Source organism: Odontomachus brunneus, unplaced genomic scaffold (assembly GCF_010583005.1).
Source record: "Odontomachus brunneus isolate Ranch 3 - 2012 unplaced genomic scaffold, Obru_v1 Obru_scaffold_123, whole genome shotgun sequence".
In the NCBI taxonomy this organism is placed as follows: Eukaryota; Metazoa; Arthropoda; class Insecta; order Hymenoptera; family Formicidae; genus Odontomachus; species Odontomachus brunneus.
In genome coordinates, this window is record NW_022639573.1 from 1,043,299 (window position 1) to 1,047,271 (window position 3,973).

Consider the following 3,973-nt stretch of genomic DNA (forward strand, 5'->3'; position numbering starts at 1 on the left):
ATATATATATATATATATATATATATATATATATATAGTTATATATATATAGTTATATATATATAGTTATATATTCTACACATCAAATGGATTATTATCTCGTTAATAAAGTATAATAATAATAATATATTTCTATTGATTATAATAGTCAGATTTGACTCAAGAATCGAACCGAACTATTTAACTAAATGGAAATAATTTTGCGTTCTTTAACTATTATAAGATTGCACAAACTATGAAATTTTTTTTCTTTGTATTATTTTTTTATGGCCCCCCTTTCCTCTCTCTCTCTTTCTTTCTGTGTATGTGTGCGTGTGTATGTGCATGTATGTCTACCTTGAGGACACATTTTGGTATATTGAAATTCATCGAAGGTAAAAGATACAAATCAAAGGGGCCTTGTGAGAGATTGAGTCTTTGAATGGGCTCATCGAGGCTAAAGCTCGTCGCTAATTCACGAGTCGTGAATCCGCCAAATCATTTATTGACTACATTACACTTTGCAAGCCCATTGAAATTGCTAGATCTCAGTGTCGTTTCTTATATGTGCATATCTCTCTCTCTCTCTTTTCTGTGTATATAATAATTTCCGTTAATTTGTTTTCATTGAATGCAATGACTTGAAAATCCAGCAACATTTTAACAAACCCAATGGAGAGAATAATGAGTGAATTCATTATTCATGGAGTAAAAATCGCAATAAAATTGAATGATGTATCACGAATAAAAATAGCACATGTAGTGATTTATTTTTAAATTTTATGTATCCAGAGACAACGGTATTACAGGAGTAACACTACGCAAAGGATCTTTCGTGATAGCAAACAAGATTTTAAAAAAGTTAGTTCGCGATACCGGTAGTCGACGACTACCGAAACGTGAAGAAAGTGGTACATCTAATTTACAAACTGCCTGACGAAAATGAATTTGAGCGTCCGGACGCTTTGCTTTTTGAATTGGAACTCAATTAGCCGGCGGACGTTTCGTAGTTAAAAATGTTTGCGTTGGGGCCCCGTGAGGCGCACTAAAAGCCGGATGTTGACCCTTTCGAGTTAAAAGAGAAATTCGTTACATGATTTGGTCTCAGGTGCGTGAACGGCGAGACTTCTCTCTTCATTTGACTTGATGTTCCAGTCACGCAGATGTTAAGACAATAATATCAAAGCAAACATACGAATCACGTCGCAGCGGCTTATAATCCGACAAAGAGCGATCGAAGGACTCGTGTATGAGTCTTATTCCTTAATATTCTCGACACTATTTGGTCTTTATAACAGTCCGAGCAAAAAGGAATATATATATATATATATATATATATATATATATATATATATATATATATATATAAAATTGTGTACATAAGTACATATAAAATTTACATATATATTTATATATAACTCACATATAAATATAAATATGTTATATATAACTCATATATAAATATAAATATAAATATGTAATATACACATATCACATATAAATATAAATATGTTATATATAACTCATATATAAACAAATAAATTTTTCTTTTAGGTACATAATGAAAAACTTTCCTAAAATTTGTAATAGATATATATCTAAACTATTATCAAGAAAATATCCTTCCTTGAGAATATTCATTATTTAAAAGAAGGAAAGTAAACTAGGTAATCACTTTTCTTAGCACTAGAATTATATTTTTCTCTGTATAGCATTGATAAATGTTGAACAATGCTGAAGTAAACTAAATAATTATTCATAATTTTTGTACAAAGCTACATCAGCACAAAATAGTGCTGGAATAACGCTAAATCACGCGTTATTAGTCGTCGTACCGAGTAGTATCCGGAGGAAAATGACACTGAAATTACACGACCAGCGTCGAGAAGAGGGTTGAGGGCTGATGTGCGCGATTTGTTCGACTGCAATAATACCGCGAAGCGCGATAATATGCTATATTAGTCACGTGCTGCATTCAAGGAAACTGCAATTTCTCTCTTTCTCCTCGCGGTTTATGCGTTACTATGGGCCACACTTACCTACTGATCCATATTACTTGCGGCGATGCTTCATGCCGCTCGCGAGAAATTGAAAGGTCGAGACCTTTCAAAAAAATGCATCCAACCGATCTCTCGTAATTCTTTTAATTTTAAACATCATCAAACAGATAGATTCAGAGAGAGAGAGAGAGAGAGAGAGAGAGGGAGGGAGAAAGAGGAGATGGAAGAAAGGGAGAAATATTGCGTGTCCGTAATAGCGATGTATTTCCGATGGTTCATCTCGATTATTCGCATACATTGTAAATCGTTCGTATCACCGAGTATATACGCGCCGAACTGATTATCGATTTAAGGCTAAAGAGATCAAAGAGATTTCGTCGGAGAGAAACACGTGGTACCTGCGGGCAGGATAGGACGTTACACAGGTGTGCATCGTCGTCACTTAACCGATCGACTTTCACTGGCGGGTCTCTGAACTCTCCGCGGCCTCTCACGAACGTCTCTTCCGGCTCACCCCGAACCGGCCCGCGCTGCGTTCACGTTCGTGAACTTGAAAATTAAACCGGCTGCGTACCGCCGACGAAGTTTCGCGCTTCTCCGGAATTTCACGATAATGATCTGCGGCCGATAATTAAAACTCGACTTATGCGAAATATGCCCCGTTGCGAACGACGGCATGCCGGGCACGCCGTTTTCACGAAACGCGTTGCTACTGTCGTGATTTTTTCCAGCGAATCGTTATTTTTAAACGCGACGATGACACGTTTCCTTCTTCAATTCATTTAAGTAGGAAAGATTGAAAGAGAAGATAACAAAAGACTGAAAAGTGAGATGAGTTGATGCGAGTGTCCTCATTTGGAGGAAGAGTCTATTCTTTTGTTTCGACTGTGACTGTCGTTTATCGTAGTTAAAACGATGATATCTCAAACAACGATAATCGTCAGCAGTAGCTGGTTAACACGGTCGTGCCTAATTTGGATGAGTGCGTGCTTTGATAATTAAGTGATAATTAAATGAAAGTGTTGTCCTAAAAATATACCAGAAACCAGAGAGATTTCGGAGATCTTGAGCTGGGAATTATAATATTTAACAAATCACAAAATGATAAGGATCCAAAAGAGACGAAATCCCTGGTTGTGTCTGCAAAATGTAAATTATCTATTTTGAGATATAAATTCAAGAGATTTGGAAACACTCGAAGACACACGGGAATAAATTCAATAGTGTCGTTACGCAAAAGACGCGATACTTAACGATCTGGGAATTTCTAGATTCGAGAACGCGAGATGAAAGCAGTGCGAGAGCCAAGAAACAAGAAGCACGAAATATGAACATCGAGAAAGTACTAAAAGGAAAAGAAACTGGAGATAAAGACGCGACGACGTGATCAGGCCCAGTCATCGTCCCGAATGTACGAATTCTGCATGCGATGACTCGCGTAATTGGAGCGAACGGAAGTGTCGCGTTATTTTCATGAGTTACTTTTCATGATGTAAATAAAAGTTGCCGTATTAATCTGCCGAGGAACGTGAGAGCTCTGCTGTTTGTCTCTCGACTGGTGACACGCTTTTTTATACGACACTCTCACGTGTCTGTGCAATTAATAAAAAAATAAAGTATTATACGGATTTTTTTCTCAAATGTACAATCAACAAAATAAAAAAAGCCAATGAGATTCGACACAGGATTCAGGTAGTGATTCTATTTATATGCATACAGGAAGATAATACATTGAAGTAAATATTACTTGTTTCACTCTCCCCGAAAAACATTGTAATGGCAAATATAAAATGACAAATATACGACTTGGTATGTAAAATTATAATGTATATCGTTTAATAAACTATTTTGTAGTTATTGCAATTAAAATTTTAGATGCAATAACTACAAAAGTTATGTAAAAGTATATAGAATTATTATATATATATATATATATATATACATATATATATATATATATATATATATATATATATATATATATATATATATAT